Source organism: Lycium ferocissimum, unplaced genomic scaffold, assembly GCF_029784015.1.
Source record: "Lycium ferocissimum isolate CSIRO_LF1 unplaced genomic scaffold, AGI_CSIRO_Lferr_CH_V1 ctg15978, whole genome shotgun sequence".
NCBI lineage: Eukaryota > Viridiplantae > Streptophyta > Magnoliopsida > Solanales > Solanaceae > Lycium > Lycium ferocissimum.
In genome coordinates this window covers 3,102-9,668 of record NW_026716349.1, presented here as the reverse complement: position 1 = coordinate 9,668, position 6,567 = coordinate 3,102, and the positions used below count along the sequence as shown (strand labels likewise).

At 37.6% G+C, this 6,567-nt stretch overlaps 1 pseudogene; it reads left to right on the top strand.

Annotated features, from left to right (window-relative positions):
- Positions 1-2,812: 2,812 nt before the first annotated feature.
- LOC132042530 (uncharacterized) lies at positions 2,813-5,790 on the top strand (annotated as a pseudogene).
- Positions 5,791-6,567: the final 777 nt, after the last annotated feature.

Below are 6,567 nucleotides of genomic sequence, written 5' to 3'. Positions count from 1 at the left end.
AGAGTCACTGAACTATGTGTTAATTAAGCATCAAACTGTCGATAAACCTCACAAGATGCCTAGAGCAATGGTACAAACCAATGTCTGGGAGTTAGAAATCGTAGAGCCCATAATCAAAGCTTGCTATGTAACTGGCTATGGGGAGGTTTAATGATGGGAAAAAAGTGGTAGAGGTGATTTATGGAAGATATGGCTTTTGGGCACCTGAAACAGTGAAGACTCCATATGGAGTTGCTGTTTGGAGACAGATGTGCAATCTTTGGGATGAATTCAACAAGTATGTTGTTTTGAGGGTGGGCAATGGGAAAAAGATCAGAATTTGCGAAGATAATTGGGATGCTTATGGTTTGCTGAAAAATCAATTTCCCAATTTGTACAGATTGACCTATAATCCGAAAGTTCTCTTAGCTGTATATTTATTGATTCGGGATGGAACTTTCAGTTCAGAAGGAATCTCTTTGATAGAGAAATGCAAGAAGTTGATTTATCTATCCAGAAAATGCAATCAGTAGTGTTACTTCCAAATAGAGAAGATAGCTTAATCTGGGAAGGGAGTAAAAGTGGCTCTTTTACTGTCAGCTCATTTAATAAAATTCTAAATGCCATTCAGCCAGGGCAAGCACAAAAATGGCCTTGGAAGATGATCTATAAGACTATAGTTCCAACAAAAGTTGCTTTTTTTGGGTGGCTAGTGTCTCATGGTGCTTGTCTAACGCAGGAAAATTTATAGAGAAGGGGTTGGAAAATGTGCAGCAGATGCTACTTGTGTAAGGAAGCTTGTGAATCTGTGGATCGTATCTTTGTGCATTGTGAATTTACATGGCAGGTGTGGACCGTGTTCATAGCTAACTTTGGTATTCAGTGGACAAGTCCTATGATGTTCAGGAACGCGTTAGACTGTTTGGAAACTATATGTCCCGATGCATCCCTAAAGAAGATTTGGAGAGCTATTCCTCTTACCATAGCTTGGACTACATGGAAAGAAAGAACTTTGAGGTGGCAAAAGGAGCAGTCGCAATCGGTAAAATATAGTTGTTTGCACTAGTTGTATTATTGGAAAGATGGAAATATTGTTATGAATTTAGATAACATGGTGGACATGCTATACTACTTAAGTTTCTAATGACCTAGACTGCTTTTTTCTTGTACTTTCACAGTATCATCTTGATATTGTTTTTTAATAAAATCTTTCCTTATCAAAAAAGTTAAATTCATGTGGCTTTTGTTTTAACAAAAATATCGACTATTTCACTTCCGAAGGGCATATTCGAGCCAAATAGAGGATATATTTGCTCTTAATCGTATAGTACCGTATAGTACAAGGGTATATTTGGACCTTTTTCCAATATTTAATTTATGTTATTTGAATTTTTTGAAGAGGATAAATGTCACGTCCCGAACCGTGGCGGCCTGGGCGAAACACGGCACTCGGTGCCTTACTGCATGTGACCGAGCGAACTAAATGGCTCGCTGAATCATCGTGAGGCATAATATGAGCGGAATATAACATGAAATGTGATGAGCTTTTATAAAACATGAGATGTCATAATAATTTAATGAAATACTTGTTTAAATCATGAATGCGGAAATATTATAAATTGAGCAAAAAATGGCTACACGACTCTGAGTATCTGACATAACTGACTGACTAGTCTATGAAACCTCTAATCATGAATCTTGACTGGAAAACGTACTTGTTGGGACAAGACCCCCAGCGTACCTTTAAATGCATGACTAATAAAATAAAGATAAGCGATTAAAAACCCGAATGAGATGGGGCTCACTGATAAGCCGATACGTGTGAGTCTACTAAGCGGCATGCGTCATCCTCGTGTAAATTTGTACAAATCGTGGAAATGCGGAGCTCCCGAGCAATAAAAGGAGATGTCAGCACATTAAGTGTACTGGTATGTAAAGCAATTGAAAGAATAAGCATGGCACATGAAATCACAATGGTAAAACTGAACTGAAACTGACACTAAGTTGTGAGCATGAACATGGATACACATACATATATATAACATGAGTAAAATATCTGTGGGAGAGCATTAGTATGACCGACATGTAACCACCACGTTAGCACGTGGCGTCTGATGGATCCAAGACATGAACATGGCATGAATGGATCCAAATCCCTCAGTGGGAGAAACGTGAAGGAATCGTCTTAACTGGGCGAAGCAATCCTTATCCTATGGTGGCAAACGTAGTTTCAGGCTATCTAAGCCTTCTCGGTAATCTGTGCAACTCCCAAAAACATGAACATGATCTAGTTGGCTAAGAAGCCCATGGTTTTCGTGAAATAATTTGTAAAAAACTTGTAATCATGATTTCACGAAATAACTTGTTAACATGGTTTTATGAAATAACTTGTAGACATGTTTTGAAATGATATAACATAGACATGGTTCATATCAAATAGCTTGTAAAACATGGGTTTGACAATATAGTATAATCATGAGTTCATATCATAAAGCTTGTGTGAAAACATGTAGAGTGTTTTTTGAAAATAAACATAATGATTTATAACTTGCATGTAGGAACCCATGAAAAGCAAAGTATGGGTTTTCATGGATTACGGACGATTCTCAATAATTAAAATGATGTATCAAGAACACAATGAAAAATTTATAACAATTTAATACATAATATAACATGGGGCATGGCCGGGGTTATCAAGAACATGGTTAAAAACTCTAGTTTTCGTATAACTTCATACTTTATGGAAGAAGTGGCGTGAGGAAGAACAAAGATGTTCCCACACGTAGATAGTAACCCTACATACCTGGTAATATTCCAAACTTGTATTAAAAATATGTCCTTGGAAGAAAAATCCCAAAGCCTAGTCTTGAATTCCCTTTAATCGGGTTTTCTTGAAAATTCTAGGATAAGAATGATGAATTCTTGATTAGAATCCATGGAGATACATGTTAGAATTGACTTAGAAGGCTTAGAATAGGTTTACCTCGATGTTCTTGATGATAGGAGAAGGTAGGAGGTCATTCTAGGGCTTGAAGGAAAGAAAAATAATGATTTGGACTGATATGGACGAATATATACTGTTCTGGAACATTGAATTTTACCCCAACAAAATGCTGGCCGTATTTTGTGATACTGGCCGTATTTCGGTTCGTATTTTTGGATTGCTCTGTGACTCTTGTCAAGAAATGGCCATAACTTTTGTCTGGTCTTGGGTTGACCTCCAAAATATACTGTTGGAAAGGTATTTCAAATCTCTACAATTTTATTAAGGAAATTTTCCCAAATTCCAAAATAATAAAGGGGTTATGGTCGCTAGAAGTAAAACCTTCTACAACCTCACTTGAAAACATGCCCCGTAGAGTGACTTCCAACTTTGTTTTGCCCAAAGACTCTTCTTATGACTCGATTAGTTTTCCAAAAACTTCCTATATCTCCCATATTGATTCCATTATACCCCCATCTTACGCATTAAATCTTAGCCTGAAGATCTGAGATGTTACAATATAAGCATATAACAAGTATCCGATAATCCTTTAGCTCTTCAAGTTCACCTGAAAATGCATGTGCACGTGACATGTGTGGAATGATAGACAATCAAGAAAGGCTTAATATCTAAACTGACACATTTCCTTGTGCTGTGTTACAGAATGTATACATACTTCATTCTTAGTAATGTACGTGGACATATTTAGGTAGCAGATTTGTAGGAATCCTTTTTTAAAATCTTTTACCTTAGTTAGCGCCTAATGTATTGTATTTATACATTGCTTGCCCACTTGCTATCAAGCTTGTCGAAGAGGACATGCAAGTATCATCCTCTTAGGGCTATTATTGAAGATTGTAAGTAATTTCTTGAAGCTAGCAAGGCCACAATTAAACATATTTGGAGGGATGGAAATCAGTTGCTCAAATGCTAAGAACACATACATAAAGACTTAACAATTTTCCTTAAACATTCTTGCTTTGTGATATAATTATGACTGCAAGTCCGAACATTTAGCTCATATCCGATAGTCAATTTAGAAGAAAGCCCTATATGGCTATCTTTTACAGCTATGTTAGTTGCCTGTATAGAGTAAAATATTTGATATAACATTTGGTCTTTTGGCATGTGTCATTTTCTGCTCTTCGCAAGGACATTGTCAATGTTCTCGATTTCATGGAGAGGTTAAAGCCTGAGGAAAATCAAAAAGGTCTTGACGTGGATCGAGTTGAAAAGCTGAAATTAGAGCTAGCATTTGTTTGTACATATACTCCAACAGTATTCCGATTTGGGGCTTGAAGATATTATGAGACCGCCAAAAGACAAGAGGTTGAAAATGCGTCAATCAATTTTGGATGATGTTGAAAACAGCATCGGGTGTAAATACAACATGCATCATGTCCTTCCTAGCCTCTCCAATAATATGGATGACTGTATCAACTCACATCATCGTTCTAAATCAAGTGCCACCATGACCGAGGATCAGTTGAACTTCCTCCTCCTGAATCTCCATCATCTTCAAGTATCGTCTTGAACATATTTATCCATTGGCCGATCGTAATGTGCGATTGTTCAAAATGTATGTCGGAACATAAGAGATTTTCATGGGTTGATAGTGACCGGTCGTTGAATATGAAATTGCCGAGTATGTCTTACCTCGCTTTAACTAATGGGTGAGAGAGTAGGACTCTTCCTTTGGGATGATCAGATTGATGGAGGTCCCGACTCTTAGAGGTAAGGGGATGATCGTAACGATGTAGACTCTCAACTCTCCGAGCTAAATGAGAGGATGACCGTATTGGTGGAGACTCGACTCCTTCAAGGTAGCACATCTGCTCCTAAAGATTATTCCAATTGAACTGAAAGTTATGCACATATGTTTTACAAATTTGATAGCTTCATCATCAGCAGTAGTTGGATGCTTCATTAAGTAGGTCCTGAAAACCTCTCCGGACATTCTTAGGAAATATCGATTCATCTACAAGAAAGCACATGGTAAATGTCATTAGCACTAGCACTGGTGTTTGAAACATTCATGTCGCGATGGAGTTCTGTTGATTATTCTTGATATGCCCAAGGACTTTATTCATCATGACAAATTATTTGATCTCTTGGCACGTGTTGGATTACTTACCAGGGAGGTATCAACTCTTGTTGGAAACTTAGAAGAGAAATCAAAGAATGAAGAGAGTACCGATAAAACAAATCGTGCAACTCTAGACTTGCTGGAAAATATTGATCTCCTGAAGGGAGATCTCAGGCATGCTTACTTGGAAGCCCCAGACTTAGCTCAACATTGCTTCCCCGTAAGTGATGGACCACTCTTCATTCATATGCTACTCATACACTTAAATGATTTGCTAGATTCCAATGCTTATTCAGTTGATTTTATGAAGGAAGAAATTGGGCCAGTGAAAGAAGACCTAAAATTCACAAGATCCTTCTTGATTGATGCTGAGCAAGATTTGTACAAAGATCTCGGACACATGTTTTAGACGTGGCATATGAGGTAAAAGACGTCATCGATTCAATTATTGTTAGAGATAATGGTCTCTTACATCTTATTTTCTCTCTTCCCATAACAACAAAAAAAAAAAATCAAACTTATCAAAGAAGATGTCTCCCATCTACTTGAAAACAGGGGACTCTTTATTGTAAACTCTCCCGTATGGCTTGATTGAGAGCAAGTCATTGACAATTGCAAAATAATTAGAGGTTTTGAGGAGGAGACAAACTGGATAATTAGGAAGCTTACAAGTGGATCGGCAGATCTAGATGTCATTTCGATCACTGGTGTTGACACCCAATTTTGTCCCTCCTTTATTTAATTTATATATACTCGGGCTTCTAAACTTATCGACGAGCTAAATACTTTATTTTCGCTACTTTTATTTTCAACATTACTAGCAGTACTCTATCACAATTTTTAATGGACCGTCGTCGTTCATTTTAGGATTTGTACTCGTTGAATTAATTTTTACTTTGTTAAATCACCTACTAACTACTATTCAACTTCACATAGTATATATTATACTAGTTGTCAAATTAGAAGCCAAAAAATAGTACTTTCGGATCAATAAACCGGCCCATATATTAAATTTAACATCCAAACGTGACCAGCCCATATTTTCCCATTATCAGTCCATATTTTCAACTCACCAGTCCAAACAATAACACCCCGACCCGGTCCACTATCTAATTACCCAACCCGGCCCAATCCTAAAACAAATACCTAATCCTTCATTTTTCCTCATCAGCCGCATACTCCCTCTCTCCCCTCCTTCTCCTTTACTTCGTCATCTTCCCCTTTCCATTTTTTAACCACTGCTCCGCCCTCTTTCAACCATGGCAGAGTCAAACCTGCCCATTTTCATGCAATACCTTCTTCCCTCCTTGTCATCTTCTCTCCTCCCTCTCTCCTTCAACCCAAAAATGAAAAATCACAGGAATCCTTTTTGTTCTGACAGACCATGCGTGGCTTTTTCGAGTACGAGCTTTCAATGGGCTTTGTCTCTTTTCTTTTTTGTTTTCGACGATTCACGAACGTGTCCGATGGAAAAATGGTTCAAATTAAATCCCGCCCAAACAAGAGGAGATTTCGAATC